At 39.9% G+C, this 18,253-nt stretch overlaps 1 pseudogene; it reads right to left on the bottom strand.

The window, feature by feature from the left end:
- Window positions 1–2,623: 2,623 nt before the first annotated feature.
- LOC145050711 (mitochondrial import inner membrane translocase subunit TIM23-1 pseudogene) lies at window positions 2,624–3,080 on the bottom strand (annotated as a pseudogene).
- Between the last annotated feature and the right edge of the window lie 15,173 nt (window positions 3,081–18,253).

The raw sequence follows: 18,253 nt of genomic DNA, 5'->3' as shown, positions 1-18,253 counted from the left end.
GATAGTGAGCGGTCCAGATAGACTGAAGGCCGGTGGGCGTACCAGTCATGCCAAAGGCTCGGAGAACGGTCCAGACAGGATGAAGGCCCTGGAGGGTGGTCCAGACATGCTGAAGGTTCTGAGAGTGGTCCAGATTGGGTGAAGGCCTGGTAAGGCGGTCCAATCATGCTAAAGACTCTGTATGTGTTGATAAATCTATATGAGAAGATGGATTGAGTATGTTGCGATGCAATAGCGAATAGTAGGTCTGGCCCCGAGTATTGATCATGTTAGTGGAAAGCAGTGCATGGACCCGAGAGTCCATGCGAGCAGATTCAGAGTGTGTGTGATGCATGGAATAACGGTTACTCTATAAGGGAATAGTGTAGAGTGGGGTGTGAGCACCGTGGCACTTGTTGAAGTAACAAGGTGTTCAAGTAGACTTCCTTGGATAAGGAAAGGGAAAGGTATGTAACTCCGGGAGGGAGTGTTGGTTCACGGAAGTGAAAGAAGTAGTGAAAACATATGATTGAGAGAATTTCAATTATGGTTGTTGAGCACTGTGATTGTGCCAGTAGATGGAAGCACATCCGGATTGGGTGTCTGTAGAGGTTGCGGAAGAATTTCCGGTGGTGTAGAACTGGAGGAGTTCGGAAGGGATGCAAGGATGGAGCCTTGGATTTTTAGTATGGTTGTGATCATGAGATTATGTATGTAGCGGTAACTCATCCTGGGGACGTCTGGAGGTATCGTCAGTGAGTCGAGTTTTTCCAGCCCGAGGGTGTTGGAGCAGGTGCAATATGAGTATTGAAGTGTAGATGAGAGCTCATGGGAGCTGCTCAAGAGCTGTAGGATGTATTATTGACAACACAGCAACGAAAGAGTTGGATTCAGAAAGGAAGCGGGATGAGTCCCAACGGAGATTTCGAGAGGGGTAATGCCAGTAGAGGAAAGGGATAGCAGTTTGGTACCGGGTCAGGGCCCGGTGGTACATGGTGATATCCAATTCTGTAAGGGGCAAGTGAGTGGGTAAGTTGGAATTATGGAAGTATCATCGGGTGATACTTAGTTGATGTAGACATCATTAAAGAAAGAAACCGGTGGCTGGTTTGAAGTAGTTGTCGTGACTCTGTGAGGGAAGAGTTGGACTTCATAGGGTTTGATAGCAGTGTTTGGAGGAACCTGAGTCGGTTGGGACCAGGAGCTGTATTGTGGGAGTATCATTTGGGATGTGTTGCTGCAGGCTTCGAGGACAAAGCCTAATTTAAGTGGGGGAGAATTGGGACACCCCGAGTTCAGAAGTGCAAGTTCAGGGTTCTTAGTGTAAATAAGGAAGGTCGACTCGGTGAGTCGATGGATAGACTCGGCGAGTCGAGTCGCGGTTCTGGTCACGTGTTAAGTGACCAACTCGGCGAGTCGGCAGCTGGAGTCGGCGAGTTGGTGCTGAAGGGAGAGAACCCTAATCCGGGGATTGTGCCATATATAAAGCACATTATAACCCACGTTGAGCCTCTTGGCTACCCTTTTGAGATCCAGAAATCCTCATCTCATGTGTGTGACTCCATTAATGAAGAATTAGAGCTTGGAAGAGTAAATTTGGTGTAAGAAGCTTGGGGATTTGGAGACCATCATCAAGGGGCTTGGGTAGATCTGGTATTTACTTCTGTTTAGGCACATTTCAGGGGTAAGGAACCTCCTCCTTAAGCTATTTCATTATTGATTCATGAATGGTGGTTAATTTGGGATTCATTAGCTTGTTTGGGAGCTATCTCGAGTTTGAGGCTTAGATCTGAAGTTTCTACTTCAGATCTAAACTTGTGATGGCCCAAAAGGTCCTAAAGTTCCTTTCTAAGAGTCATTGGTGAAGCCCTTTGTCTTAAACCCTAGCCCTAGAAGTGTTTTGGGCTTATATCTCCTTGATTTCACGTAAAGTTTGCAACTTTATGTGAGGGTTAGGCTATAGAAGAGTGGATCTATGGATTGGAGTCCCTGCATGACTTGAAAAGCCTTTGTATGGAATGAGAACTGAAGTGACTCGACGAGTCACATGGGTGTACTTGATAAAGTCTGCGATATTTAAACATTGTAGCTCTAGGTTAATACCAAAACCTGATAATCGAGCTACATTTTAACCATAATCGATAATCAGACATAAAATTAAGAGAAAACAGGGAAAATCAAACATACAGTTAGGTCATTGGAGATGTTGGACAACTCCTGTTTAGCTTTCTTTGAAATCCAATAGCTTCCTGTTTTAGCTTTGATGCTTCCGAATTTCATCAATGCTTTCTCCATTTCATCCCTATGCTCTTGCACACCTTCGTACAATCACTATACGTAAAATTGTGTGAAATTTCTGTTAAGAAGATGGGGTTTCTACGTCCTACAAATAGAAAGTGTAAATAAAGGGAAGTGTGAAGACAAACATACTGATTTGATGCGTCCTACAATTCCCATATCAAAGTCTACAATGATTTATTTGTGACTAAACCCTTCCATACACTTATAAAGTACACAACATAAAGGGTAAGATGAAATTGAATACTAAAATACTAAAATATTGTAAAAGACTACAGATGAATCACCTTTGCAAATCTCAAAAGACCAAAACTTGTAGTAAGATGAAATTGAATACATATCGAGCTCAGATTGGTATGTATCTCTTCAAAATCTGCTTCCCCGTCATGGCTAATCCCACTGCTATTCCACCAATAGCTCCAGCAACAGCCGCCAACCTAAGTCCCGTCGCCGCCTTGTAAAGCGCTCCAGTCGCTAATCCAGCCACCACGCATTTCATTCTGATTAACCCTAAGTTTCATGGTGTCTCTAGCCTCAGAAGCCTTCACGTCCTCTACTAAACCCTTCCCGGTGCCAACTACTGCGCTGCTGAGGTAACCGATGCCGGTGTAGTATGTCAGGTTTTCGCCCCATGAACGCCGTTGAGTGATGTATTCCTCTTGAAAGAGGTGTTCTAGAGATGTGGGAAGTTTGTACAAGGTTTGTGCGGGGACTCTAAGATCTTGGTAAGGGTGGTATAGCCGACGGTTGTCGTGGTGGTCCTTGCTTTCGTTGTGATTTGAAGGTCTCGGTTGGTAAGACATATCGTAGTTAGGGCTAGGATTAGGGTTTCGATCTTTCAAGAATCTGATTCCAAAGGGGGGGGGGAGAGAGAGAGAGAGAGAGAGAGAGAGAGAGAGAGAGAGAGAGAGAGAGAGAGAGAGAGAGAGAGAGAGAGAGAGATTGAGTGCAGAGGTAGAGGAAGACGAACTGCTTAAAGGATTTTTAGGGTTTTTTGTTAGAGGATTTTAGAAGGAGAAGAAGGAGATGCATCGGCGGGTGTTTAAGTTTTTGGGATTTCATTCCCCCCCCCCCCCCCATGGGCTATTAAAAAACAGAGACTACGCCTTCCTTAAAAAAAATATAAAGCGACACGTTTACACGACGTGCTTTTTATGATTGGTGCCCTCCGTGTTTTTAATTTTTTTGTTGGACACTAATTTTTGGGCACGCAAAAATGCGTGTCCTCTATCCTTCAAATTTTTGAAAACTGACATTATTCTTTAGGATACGCACAAATGCGCGTCCTCTATCAGCGCACGTCATTGTTTGCACATCATTAAAGGACTGTTTTCTAATAGTGTCGGAACCCCATGGCGAGCAATGATCTCGCGGACATATATGTCGGCCAATTTTTTGGCCGACGAACTCTCCCGAATGGCCAAGAAATGGGAGGTCTTGGTTAATCGATCCATGATGACCCATATAACATCAAACCCCTTTGCTGTTCTCGGCAGCTTGGTAATAAAATCCATCGTGATCTATTCCCATTTCCACATAGGAATCTCCAGGGGCTACAGCTTGCCATGCGGCCTCTGATGCTCGGCCTTGACCATCCTACAGGTCAAGCACCTCTCGACATACCAAGCGATTTATCGCTTCATGCACGGCCACCAGTAGCTCAAACTCAAATCCCTTTACATCTTGGTGGCCTCGGGGTGAATAGAGAAGTGAGACTTATGAGCCTCCTCCATGACTGTCTGTCTGACTCCACCAGACATCAGAACCCATACCCGACCGCACCGGGTCAATAATCCTCGGCTATCCTGCACAAACCGGGTGTTCTCACCCTTGATCCTTTCCAACCTCCAGTTCTTCGGTCGCATGCCCTCAACCTGGGCATCTATGATCAAACTCACAAGCCGAGAATCCTCCGCTATCCTCATACATACCGCTGGAATGGAAGACCCAACTGACTTGCGGCTCAAAGCGTCCACAACCACATTCGCTTTACCGGTGTGGTAAAGGATCTCACAGTCGTAGTCTTTGACTACATCCAGCCACCTACGTTGTCTCATGTTCAGGTTTGGCTGATCCATGATGTGTCTCAAACTCTTGTGATCCATATATATGGTACAACGAACCCCATATAAGTAATGTATCCATATCTTCAGAGCGATGGTGTTCGCTCCCAGCTCCAGATCATGAGTAGGATATCTCGTCTCATGCGACTTCAACTGCCACGATGCATAAGCTATCACTCGTCCCCTCTTCACGAGGACTGCGCCTAAACCTATGATGGATGCATCACAGAACACCACGAAAACCTCAACTCCCTCTAGGAGTGTCAAAACTGGAGCCTCACATAACCGCTAACGGAGGGTCTCAAACGCCCTCTGCTACTCAGAACACCACCGGAAATCCTCTCCCTTCCTCGTCAGACGAGTGAGGGGTACTGCAATCTTGGAGAAATCCTGTATGAATCTCCGGTAGTACCCTGCCAATCCCAGAAAGCTCCTGATATCTAAGGGAGATTTCGGAACCTCCCACTACATGACTGCCTCGATTTTGGCCGGGTCGACAAAAATCCCTTCCAGGTTAACGAGATGTCCAAGGAACTGGACTTCTCGTAACCAAAACTCACACTTCGATAACTTGGAATAAAGCCGTTCTCGCCTCAAGACTCCCAATAACTCCCCTAGATGCTCCTCATGCTGCTCTTGGGTCTTGGAATACACCAAGACATCATCTATGAACACAATGACCGAACGATCGAGCATCGGTCTGTAGACCCGATTCATCAGATCCATAAATACCTTCTGGCGCGTTGGTGAGCCCAAACGGCATCACCACAAACTCATAATGTCCATAACACGGTCTTCTCCACGTCCTCCTCCCTCACTCTAACCTGATGATACCCAGATCTCAAATCGATCTTGGAAAACCAAGATGCACCCTGCAACTGATCGAAAAGATCATCTATCCTCGGGAGCGGATAACGGTTATTCTCCGTTAACTTGTTCAACTCCTGGTAATCAATGCACATCCGGTGCGAACCATCCTTCTTCCTGACGAAGAGTATCGGTGCTCCCCATGGGGAACTGCTTGGACGAATGAACTGCTTACCCAACAACTCCTGCAACTATGATGATAACTCCAACATCTCTGGTGGTGCTAACCGGTACGACGCCTTGGCGATAGGAGCCACACCTGGCACTAGGTCGATCCTGAACTCAACCTGCCTCTCCGGAGGTACTCTGGGTAACTCCTCCGGGAACACATCAACAAATTCCCTGACTACCGGAACATCTGAAACTGAAACCTGCTCTCTGGCCCGCGTATCTACCACGTATGCTAGATAACCTGCACATCCGTGCTGAAGGTATTGTCGAGCCCTAGCAGCTGAACAAAACCCTGATCCCATCCTGGTGCCCTCGCCATAAACAATCAGTTCTCCCTCACTTGGGGTTCGAACTACCACTCGCTGGCCCTCGCAATCTATCATGGCACCAAAACGACTAAGCCAATCCATCCCTACGATCACGTATACCTCCCCCATGGGAATCGGTATCAAATCTATTGGAAAGGACATTCCAAAGATCTCCAACTCGCATCCTCGATAGATTGAAGAAGTAGAAATCCCGTGCTTGTTGGCGATCAAAACTCGCAATGGACACTCTAGCTCGACCCTGAGTCAAATAAAACCAATGCAGGCAAGGAGTTCACTAAAAATGTACCTAAACGCAGGTAGACATATAAGCATAAAACATATAAGATCAATAAGTTAAGGGATAGAAACATACCAACAACCATATCCGGTGCTGCCCTGGCCTCCTTCGCGGTCAGTTGGAAGGCACGCCCCTGAGCTTTCGGAGGCTCTGCTCTGCCCTGCCTCCCATTATTAATCCTCAGTGTAGCCGGCGCTGGAGCCTGCGCCGACCTAGCAGCGAGTAACGGACAATTGGCCTTCAAGTGGCCAACCTGATTGCAGTGATAACACAACCTCATACTTGGAATCGTGGCCGGCTGGCGACAGTCCTTCGCAAGGTTCCTATCCTTGCCACACATGTGGCACCCACTCCCAACTTGACAAACCCCAAAATGACCCTTGCCGCACTTCCCACAAGTACGGTTCTACCGACTCCCGATCCTAGGATCAGCGGTCTTAGACCGCTTCGGCGCCGGCTGCGACTGTGCCGGCGCCGATCGCTGCTCCTTCAACTGCAATTCGATCTCCAACTCACGCCTTCTGGTAGCCTCCTGTAAATCCAGTAGTGTATCACATCGTTGGGTGGAAACAAACTCTCGAATGTCAGTCTTGAGCATGCTTAGATAACGGGTCATCTGAGACTGCTCAGAAGCAAACTCTGGGTAGAACATCGCCCTCTCAGTGAACATATGGGTGATCTCCGTCATTGACTCTCCATCCTGTCTCAAACTCAAAAACTCCTGTGCCAAAAGTTCCCTCTCAACCCGTGGAATTTATCGAGTGCAGAACATATCCCAGAACTGCTCCCAAGTAATAGCAGCTCTCTGCTCATCAGAGTACGACCCTGTCGTCAATCTCCACCAGTCCTTGGCCCCAAGCCTCAGTAGGTTCAGGGTACATCTGACCCTCTGGTCAGTAGGACACGAGCAAGTAAAGAAACACCCCTACACATCAGAAATCCATCTCATGGCCTTGATGGGGTCCTAAGTCCCATCAAAAGTAAGGGGCTTCGTGTTATCGAAGTCCTTGTACTGGAAGCCCCGAGTGGCTCCTCCTCCTCCCTCTGCCGCTGTTATAGCCGATGCAGCAGCAGCGGCAACCGCTTCCGCAAGGGCTGCATAGCGCTCATCAAAGTACTCAACCATGGCGGTCTTAATCGACCCAAACATCTCCGGCAACTGTGCCCGGAATGCAACAACAACCTCATCATGCAGGATATCCCGAATCCTGGAATCCAACTGTTGGGTCTTGAGCATTCTAACACTCCTATGGTGTACATGCAACCCTATAAACCTTGGATCTATGTTTTCTCTATTATACATGCAAATATTAACTATTCCAAGTTTTCATCCTGACTAGCATATTATGAAGCACCTATAATACAAAGTTCTAGTTAGATGACATACCTTTTGATGTAGCTTGATGTCTTCAAGCTTTAAGAGCTTAGCCCCAATAGTGTGGAAGCCTCAAATGGAATCACAAATCACCAAAACACCTTGGAAGAACTTGAGAGAATATGTATGCACACTAAAATCGGCCCACTCTTATTTTCACACACTTGTTTCAATTTTGTGAGCCAAGGACCCCTTTATATATTATGGAGGATTAGGGTTACATCCATGTAAACCCTAATACCCATGACCTTTCATTTACATAGGATCCATGGGTTAAAAGCTCCATGGACTATCCATAAAAGCTTAGCCCAACCTAAATGAACTTCGCCCATTCCATATATATAGGAGTCCATATTTAATTAGTTACTTTTGATCACTTAATTAACTCTAAATTAATTCTTGATCAATACTAATTAAATAATATGATTCCATATTAATATATTAGAACTTATAATATATTAATATTAATCATAAATATACTATTCTCAAAAGACTATCCATATAAATTGTGTCGGTGAAGTGCAACCCAAATGGACCATGCCGGGTCGGGTCAAGTACATACCAAATATAGTTATGGACTTAGACATTAATCCAACAGTCTCCCACTTGGATAAGTCTAAAACTATTGTTGAGTATGACTTCAAAACCTAACTGGCAATCGTAGCTCTTAAAGCCGCTGTCGAACTATGACCTTGTCAATGACTTGTCCATTAGATAGGGGATCATATATTCCTCCATTCTAGATATCATATGGACTGAGAAATGGATTATAATCATTCTCTCTGTCCATTTGTTGTTTCGCAATTTTCGATTTATGATGACTGACTGATTGAAAAAATCAAATCAGTACTGGCTTGGCCAAGCACTCACATGTGTCATCGCTAAATCATCGAGGGCCCCACAGATAGCACTTTTATCCCGAAGGTAAAAGGAATGGATAAACTTCGACTCATATGGCTTGTTCTGCTACTTGTTGAATTATACACAACGGCACGTTTTATAACATTGAGTTACCAATGTGTTTTCGTGCAATCAATGTACTATCAACTCATAGTAACAACTCATATCTCTAGGTTTGAAGAATATAAGATATTATCGTCTCATGATCACTCGTGATAAAATCCATGAAGTGATTTAAATGAGCACGGGTTGAATCTAATACTGAGAACTTATGAGCACTCATGAGTGTTGTAGTACCGCTTTGTCCACCAGCTTGGACCTCTACAAACCAACCCATGACAGTCTTGATTCATATCTATTTCCAACATATGACCGACTGTGGATGGTTTGAATAACTTAATCATTCAGGAAGAGCGACTTAGTTATTCTGGAAGTCAAAACATGAAAAGTGAAACACAAGAATAAATGAATCAAATATGGTATCAAACCCTATGAATATAAATAAACACTTTTATTTATCACCATACTGATTACTCATTATTCATTTTTTCGGTTTTATCAACTTTATATTTGAATTAAAAACACTAGTTGTCCCATGCTCCCTTAAACAATAGCTTTGCCATACACCAAGTATGCACTCTATTTTTGTCTATGATCCTTACTTTGTGAACTAGATCAATTGAACATAATTTCAATGATTCTCTTTTCACACTCCCAAATCGTTATCGAAAAATTTAAGAATTCCAAATTCCTATCATTTATTGAAATCTGTTTAGATTTTAAACTTATATGCACTGAATCTCTTGTAATGATCATGCACAAAGTCACAACAACTTGTCAACAGACATTACAAAGTATTCTAATGGAGATCAACTCCAGGAAACAAAGTCTCATATTGCATTAAGTTTTCTAACACAAATAAATTCCACCTATGGAGACAACTCCATATTCCCATTTTAACTACCACTTCTGAACAAGAGTTGCCTCTTTTCAGACTATGTCAATATGGTCCTTCCAATATTAACAGTATACTTCCAACTGTCCTTGAGCAACCAATCTTTGGTAAAACCTTAGATTGTCCTTGACAATTGCTTAATCACTTTAGTCATATCCAATTCTAAACCTTTTCCCTCCTTTATGCCCCAAGGCATTTGAAAATTTAGAAAGGATAAATATTATAGCACATGTAATCGGTCTTGTACCCAGAGCAAATGGGACACGATTCATGATGTCTCACATAAAGACATGATTCTAGACCAGTCTTTTGCTACAATATTTTTATTTGCCATGTTCTCAAAAATCTGACTATGAAGAGGGATGCCGTAATCATAATCGAATTTTGAGAACGCAATATATAAAATTTCCTTAAGCTGAACTAATCCAACATGAAATTCACATATATATTCTTGACTAAAGATGATTAAAATCTCAATCTAAGCTTAAAATCTCACGCTAAGCTTTTTAGAATTGACATGAAGTATAATTTCCTCTCCCTTAATTATAACAAAACAACTTTTTCAACCCCTGCAGCCTCACGAATTGAAACTTTTGTTTTCTATAATTAACATTGCTAACTTGCAATACTTATCATAATTATCATGCTCCCACTAACATGATGATTATTAGCATAACACGTATGCTCCCACTAGCTTTGACATGTATCCAGAAAACAGATGGACTTCTAGAAGTCAATACTTTATTGACTTTCTTACCAAAGTTCAGATTTCTGATACTAGATTGCTTTGATAAGACTTTATCAAAATCATACACCTTATTTTAGATAACTCACATGTGTGTCTAAACAATTTAAGAACTATGAAAAAGGATGCTGTAATCATAGTCTCGATTGTTTAGACTTTTGCCATTTCTCATAAGTCCATGTTAGTGTGTCAGATAACCATGCACGCTCCACTAACGACTTTGAGAATGCAAAGATTACAATTGCTATCTTACTTAAAATCTACTTGGTGGAAGTGTTTCCTCACCATCAATTTCATGAATCGGAGAGAAACCTTATGACCCTTAGATTTTATGGTGTATGTGTTCTTATCCATGTGAATTTGTCAAAACCATAATCACAAGACTAGGTTAGTGACAAATCCTAACTCATATGGATTGAACTTGTACAATCTTAACCTCTTGCCACCTGGCAGCACAAGGGCCTGCCATTGCTTCCAAGTAGTTATGCAAACAACTGAGAACATGTAGAACTCAAATGTTCTAGCCAACTTAACTGGAATGGGCACAGAAATGTCAACACAATAGGTTATAAACCTCTAGTTGTGTGATAGTGATGAAATACAGATTTTATTCTTGATTAGTTCTTGAAACTATATCAGATCTGTTAGACTCCCACTATCTTCTTGACCTATAAGAATTGCTTGCCAAATATTCAAGGAAATATTGTGGATTCTAATCAAGACTAACACTTCACACAATTGGCCTTAGTTGGTCTTTGTTTTATCCAAAACATCATAACTTACCAATTTAAAATGTACAAGAGTAGAAAACTTTTACTCTTACATTTAATAAGTGTTATAAACCTTCTTTGAGATATGTCACTTAAGTTACAATCTTGGAGTATGACTCTAATATTTGTTTTGGAACGAAGTATGAATCATCTTTTTAATTTAACCACTTCAACAATTCACGACTCCTCTTCTTAGCTATCAGAATGCACTTAGAGGATGAATTGTGATAAGGTCTCTTAATCATAAGATGATCATATATACATGATACTAAAGTACTCTCCCATCTTTTCAGATTTGAGAAAATTTTGTCCTTTTGCCTAATTTGATTCTTCTTATTCGCTCTGCCATACATTTGGAACTTTTCCAATGTCTCAGAATTATACTTAAGCTTGTAAGTATAATCATATTTACTAAACCTTAGTAAATCATTATGAATAGTCTTATCCATCTTTTGTGGTGAACTTTGGCTAGTGCACAAGAATGTGTACTTGATCCCTTAGTCCTTCTCTTGAGTCACATATACATGTGAACAAGGAACTAGTCTTAATTTTCCAAAATGAAACTTCTCATACATCATACTATACAACTTGTATGATTCCAAGTTTTTGTCCAATTGAAACTTGGGTGATGAGAATCTTTCCTTATTTGGTAAATTTAGACACTACCACAAACGAAAGAATCAAATTCATATTTCCAATATTGCTAGAAACATACAAACATCAAGTTTTCATAAATGCCATTGCAAGGAGATATAAAGTAAAACTTTTATTTATTTATAAAAATGCGGAAAACCTTTTCCTTACAAGGCAACTTGAAATGAAAACTATGTTATTACATGTTTCCTAGCAATTTATCATAACTCCTAAAAGTAGCTCAAGAATCCGATCTTCAACCAAGCGATTGAAATCCATTTTCGCGATCAGATTCATCATACTCTTTTCCTTAAGTTTCCTTCCCTTTACTTGATCCTGCTAAATATCAAAATGCAACTGAGTCACATTTTGTATTAAGAATCATCAACTGGGAACTTAACAGAGTTAGATAGTGGACCTACCTGAAGCAGATTCAAACTTTTTGATTCTTCTTTCTTTTAGGTAGCTTGGGCAACTTCGCTTCCAATTCCCCTTTTCTTCACAATGAAAACATATAGAATCTTCGGGAATGGTACAAAAGGCTATGCCAGACTTAGACTTTCTCTTTACTTTCCGGTCAACCAGGTTGACCAAGGCCGGTCCCTTTCCATTGGGAAGAGAAAGCTTTTTTGGACTTCCAATGTGTCCATGGAAGTTTGAGAAATAGACCTTCCATCCATATTTGCTTGACTATTGCACCAAATCATTTTTGATTCAGCAACAATAAGCAAATAAGAAAGATCCATTAGGGTTAGGTTGTGACCTGTCACATAGTAGTCTTTCTATATGACTCAGGAAGTGACTGAAAGACCTAGTCAATAGCCAACTTCCTTAGGACGACACCCAACATTCTCAACATGTCAATGTGTGACTTTAGTCCTAAGACATGAGTGCACGTAGGACTTCCACCTTTATCTTTCATTGTGGATAGGGATTGAGTGATCTTGAACTATTCAAGTCTTTGAGCTTGTGGGTCAGGGAGAATAATTGGAGGAGGTGGAGGAAGAGAAGTATGATTTCCATGAACCAAACTTGGGAAGTCATATTCATTAGGAAAGCTTGGTTTGGGAAGATCATTGTTGTCTAAACCATACATCAACAATGGGAGAAATTCAAGTAAAGATTATTTAAGTCCTTAATATAACACCTAATATGAAATATTAAGGCTAGGACCCAACAAACTATTTTATAACTTGGAAGAGGGATGCCGTAATCCAAACTATAAAATATTTAAAGGTAGGTGAATGACGATTCACCAATTTCCACCAAGATAAACGAAATGTATTATTAGGTTTTAATTGGTTTTGAAACTCCTAGATTCTTTTAAGATTCATTGAACATTTCAATGGCATGTTTCAATCTCGAGTGTGCCCTTTAGGTTTTGTGACTGGGATGCCGATGATCACAAAACAAGGTGTGAAGTAACCATGCAAATATACTTGGTACCCTTAGTATTTACCCCTCAATCGATGTGCCGGTTAACCACACACGCTCCAACGATACTATGATAAACATTAAGTTACCCTTTTCCTACCTTGTTAAGTCCATGTCAGTGTGCCGGTTAACCGCAGACGCTCCACTAACGGCTTAAACAAAGTGCAAAGTGTAATTTCATGGATTAGCACCTCATTAACATTTTCCTAAGTAACTAAGATTGGGAATTTATAAGTGTTTAGTTACTTAATATTTATCATTATACTTATAATGAAGGGAGAATTATAGTCCTTGTCCTACTTGTTCGGCTAACGACCCTCCACCGGTCAAGGAAGCGGTGGGTGAGAGTGGACACCCATTAAACTGCCATTTTATAGGCAGTAACCTTATACCCCCTTATAGACCGGCTTTGTGAATGAGGCTTACTAATGGTAAGACGACTTGCTCTTATACATATAATATATTAAACTTTTAATATTATAATATTATAAGGGTGTATTTTAGACATTTAAAATACTTGGTGGTTTAATGTATTAATTAAACTATACTCTTAATTTAATTAAACTTAAACCATGTCATTATGGAATTATTAATTCTCTTTTAATTAAACACGTTAATTATCTATTAATAAAGTCCATAAGAGTTAATTGAATTATTCAATAAAAACATCATAATTCCAATTATTAAATTCAAAATTAAAATCATTTAATTAATTGTTTAAGTTATGAACCCAAGAGTTTTAGAATTCAATTCTTTTTTTTTTTCATAAAAACGTTTTCCAAATTCCAAAACTCGAGGGCAAGTTTTGTAACTCTTGAAAACTTTTGGATTCCATGAGTTTAATGTTTGTTTTATGATGAAAATTTTCATGTTCCATAACTTAAGAACAAATTATGGAATTCTTTAAAACATTAAGACCAAGTTTTGTAACTCCATAAAAAACTTTGAATCAATTTTTTTTAAAACCTTTTAATATCCATAACTTATGGAGGTTTCAAAAAACTCTTTAGATCAAACTTTTAAAACTAATAAAATAATCATATCATTTTATCTTTTACCAAATTTGACCTAATTCAACTCATATAGCAAATGATTCAAATTTTACTAATAATTAGTTTTTCACAAAAACAACTAATTATCTTAAAATTTGACAAACGTCATGTTTTTTTCCTTTTTTTTTTAACTTTGAAAATAAAACATTTGCATCAATATAACAGAAAACAACTCATGTCTCTGATACCACTGTTGGGTTTTGAGCATTCTAACACTCCTATGGTGTACATGCAACCCTATAAACCTTGGATCTATGTTTTCTCTATTATACATGCAAATATTAACTATTCCAAGGTTTCATCCTAACTAGCATATTATGAAGCACCTATAATACAAAGTTCTAGTTAGATGACATACCTTTTGATGTAGCTTGATGTCTTCAAGCTTTAAGAGCTTAGCCCCAATAGTGTGGAAGCCTCAAATGGAATCACAAATCACCAAAACACCTTGGAAGAACTTGAGAGAATATGTATGCACACTAAAATCGGCCCACTCTTATTTTCACACACTTGTGTCAATTTTGTGAGTCAAGGACCCCTTTATATATTATGGAGGATTAGGGTTACATCCATGTAAACCCTAATACCCATGACCTTTCATTTACATAGGATCCACGGGTTAAAAGCTCCATGGACTATCCATAAAAGCTTAGCCCAACCTAAATGAACTTTGCCCATTCCATATATTTAGGAGTCCATATTTAATTAGTTACTTTTGATCACTTAATTAATTCTAAATTAATTCTTGATCAATACTAATTAAATAATATGATTCCATATTAATATGATAGAACTTATAATATATTAATATTAATCATAAATATACTATTCTCAAAAGACTATCCATATAAATTGTGTCGGTGAAGTGCAAACCAAATGGACCATGCCGGGTCGGGTCAAATACATACCAAATATAGTTATGGACTTAGACATTAATCCAACACCAACTCCTCAGTACCCATCTGCACGACGGGCTCAGGTGCTGTTGGTCCCTCCTGGTCTCCGTCTCTTGATCCTAATCCTTAACCGGATCCAGTCACAAAGCGCCTCATCATCACCATTCTCAAACATACCACAAGATATCAGATAATCCACATAAATAACTGGAAACCAACTCCCTACTAAACCCTAGGGGTTGTCACTTCCTCGATACGCGTATGGGTCCTTTGCTTTCAGTAGTACGGGCCCATACTACCTTCCACACCTACCCATATTTGTCTCAAGTATCACCACAAAGCCCTAACAATATACATAAGCATAGTGAATTCTCAATCCTCATTCCTAGAGAAAGGCTAACTGAATCCCAACTGACCTACCAGTGTAACGCCCGTAGATCCGGGCTAGTTAATTTAGAGGCAATAAGTGTCGAAAAGAGACTTTTCGGCAAAAGATTATTTATAATAAATAGTCTTAACCAAGTTTTAGAATATGTCTCAAGGTTTCCGTACATATAAAGAACGCCGAGATCCGAGTTATAACGAAGAAGTTATGGCTCGTCGAAGTTTTAATGAAAAACCGGCACGACACCAGGAAGCGTAAATAGTAAATTTACCATGGAGCGACTTTTAGCCTTAGCAATCTAAACAAAAGTTTTAGTATATGTTAATACGAGAACATACAAAAAAAGAACGCCCAAATCTGACTCTGTATGAGGAAGTTATGAATTTTCTAAGATTTGGCTTAGCAGTGCACAACCCGAAACTCGAATTTTAGATCGAGCTGTTTTTTGGCCTACACGGCCTAAACTAGAATTGAAGATATCATTAATAGGAACTCAACGGTAAAAAGATAGACGAAAACAAAGTCCGTATGTAGAAGTTATCAATTTTACGCGGACATTTAATAGTATAATCTCCTCGTACTGTTAAATTTAAGATCGATCGAGAATTAGCCGACAGAGTCAAAATGAAAGTTGTAGATCTTATTTTTACCTACGCGTGGATATAAAGAACGTCAAAAACGGAGGATGTATGTGAAAGTTACGGATTTTAGAAGTCGGAAGTGTGTTGTGCGAAAGTGAGTGATGTGACACAATCTTGGCCATTGCTTTCTCCCCAAGTCTTGCCACTAGATGGTGACATGTGGCACCAAGTTCAGCAATTTTTCACCCTATAAATAGGACCTCTCCTACCCTCATTTTTTTTCACACCTTTCCCATTCTTTCTTCTCTTTACTCTCTCTCTAGAACCTCTCTCTAGCCCTGAAACCCCCCGAAAAGCCTAGGGAACCTCTCTAGCACGAGGCGGAAGCCCCAGAGTGCTCTATGAAAAGAAGAGCTTTTCGGCTCAGGAACGCTACTCCAAGCAAAGCCCGTTTTTCTATAAAACCCGTTGTAAGTGAGCTACGCCTATGCTATCTTTAATATAGCTTTTATTTAATTATAGTAACGTTATTAGGAACTTATAATAAGTAATAGGGCTATTATTATGGGTTATATAAGTATTGTATAACGCTTATATAATAGTAATAATAGCTAGACTATTAATTAGTCTCAGCGAATAATAGACTAAACTCTAGTGGTAATAATACTAGGTTTCATCAGAGGAAATTATTTTTAAGAAGCGAAGCGCTGTCTAAGTTCGGAACCACCACCTTTTCAAGTGAGTGCATGGTCCCTTTCATCTTACACATAGATATGAAGTATTTTATATAAATTATGTGTATGTGTGCATATTATCTGAATACTTTCTTTCTATGTTGGATGAACGATTTTATACATGTTTTAAATGATTAAAAATGTATATTTATTTCATATCTACAAATATGTTGGCATAAAATATGGGTAGATGAAATAGTATCTGTGTGACAAAAATAAAATGATGAGAGATAGGTGATGATAGGAAGGTGATGATGATTAGGTGAGGATAGATAGGTGATGATGAATCAGTGATGTAGGATGAAAGATACTATAACCTTGTCCGACAATTTGGAGATGTAGTCATCTACCAGAGTATAGATGGCGACCACGGACTATTATGGACAACCCCGTGGAAACACCAGCAGGCTCATAACCTGTAGGTGATGAATTACGAGTTCAGGCGAGGTTGTAACTACGTATTCATGAGATGATACTCTAACCCTTACTATGAATTACGAGTTCAGGCGATGTTGTAACTACGTATTCATGCGATGATACTCTAACCCCTTACTATGAATTACGAGTTCAGGCGATGTTGTAACTACGTATTCATGCGATGATACTCTAACCCCTCACCATGAATTACGAGTTCAGGAGATGTTGTAACTACGTATTCATGCGATGATACCCTAACCCTTGTTGGGCACGTATTGGGGGAGTAATCCCTGAATCAATATTGTCTATGCGATATAGGTGATGATCCTTAGGGAGAGTCCTTAGGAACAAACATATAAGGAAATGCGATGTAAGGAGATGAGAGGTAAATATGATGTAGGAGACGACCCTTAGGATAAATCCTTAGGGAAGGTACTTAGGAATAAAGAAGATAATGGGGATGGGTAATTGGGTTAATTGTTTGATGATTAAACATAATAATTATATTATTGTGGTTTGAAAACCCTATGCACTCACCAGGTATCCCAACCTGACCCACTCAGTTTACGTGTATCACAGGTGACGATGTGAAGTTACATTACACTGAGAGATTAAAGAGATATAGATCACTAGTGTAAATGAATGTAAGTTCTGTTTAAAAGTGTAAAATACACCCTATACTATATATAACATTAGAAGTCTAACATTATATATATGTATGAGTAGAATTCAGTCTTACCGTTAGTAGGCCTCATTCACGAAGCTAGTCTATAAGGGGTGTTTAAGGAAATTGCCTATAAAATGGCGATTGAATGGGTATCCACTCTTACCCACCGCACTCTTGACTAGTGGAGGGTCGTTAGCTGAACGGGTAGGATAGGACGAAACCTTCCATTATAAGTATAATGAAGTATAAAAGTAACTAAATGTTTTCATAAAATTCCCAATCTTAGTTACTTAGGCAAAAGTGAATTGATGCAATTCCATGAAATTACACTTTGTGCCCTTGCGAAGACGTTAGTGGAGCGTGTGTGGTTAACCGGCACACTAAATGGTTCTAAGCAAAGGTAGCAAAGGGTGACTCAATGTTTGTCATAGTTCGGTGGAGCGTGTGTGGTTTATCGGCACATCAAATAGGTGACTGTAACATGTGGGGGCACCATGTAGTTTGCATGGTTATTCACACCTGCTTTGTGATCCTCGGCATCCCAGTCACAAACAAGAGGGGCATATCGAGATTTAAACATGCCATTGAAAGTTCAGTGAATCTCAAAGGATCTAGGAGTTTTCATAGATTTAAAACTTAAATTTCTTTTTCGTTTGTCGTGGTGGAAATTAGTGAATTGTCATTCACTTACCTTCAAATATTCTGCGATTAGGGTTACGAAATCC

This window comes from Lactuca serriola, chromosome 5 (genome assembly GCF_051521515.1).
Source record: "Lactuca serriola cultivar US96UC23 chromosome 5, Lser_US96UC23_V15, whole genome shotgun sequence".
Lineage (NCBI taxonomy): Eukaryota > Viridiplantae > Streptophyta > Magnoliopsida > Asterales > Asteraceae > Lactuca > Lactuca serriola.
Note: the sequence above shows the minus strand (reverse complement) of the source record. Positions and strands in the feature narration are given on the sequence as shown.